Raw genomic sequence first — 645 nt, forward strand, 5'->3', positions numbered from 1 at the left:
TGTCTTTACTATGTCTTTTTCAACAGGAATCGTATTTACCTCTTTTCTCTTTCGAGGATTTTTATCTTTGGAACCGACAGGTTTGCCACGCTTCTGGCGTGTATTTGCTTCCGTGGCTATTTGTCCTATTGGGACATCAATTCGAATTGGGGCATTTTCCGCCCTGCCACGCTTCTGGCGTGAATTTGCTTCAGTGGCTACTTGTCCTATTGGGACGTCAATTCGAATTGAGACATTTTCCGCTGGTATGTAAGATTTGGTTATCCTCTTTGTATCGGAAAATGCATCAGGCAATTCATTTGCTACTCTTTGCAAATGTATAATCTTTTGAACTTTTAGTTCACATTGCCCTAATTGAGGATCTAAATGCATCAACGATGATGCATTCCAATTAAGTTCCTTTTTAGAAAGCTTATTCTCTCCCCCTAATGTTGGAAATTTTGATTCATCAAAATGACAATCCGCAAACCGGGCTTTAAACACATCACCAGTTTGTATCTCAAGATACCTCACTATAGAGGGAGAATCATATCCAACATATATCCCCAATTTTCTTTGGGATCCCATTTTGGTGCGATTAGGTGGTGCAATAGGAACATATATCGCACACCCAAATATTCTTAAATGGGAAACATTTGGCTGCTA

The sequence above is a fragment of the Arachis duranensis genome, chromosome 8, assembly GCF_000817695.3.
Source record: "Arachis duranensis cultivar V14167 chromosome 8, aradu.V14167.gnm2.J7QH, whole genome shotgun sequence".
NCBI classification, from domain to species: domain Eukaryota; kingdom Viridiplantae; phylum Streptophyta; class Magnoliopsida; order Fabales; family Fabaceae; genus Arachis; species Arachis duranensis.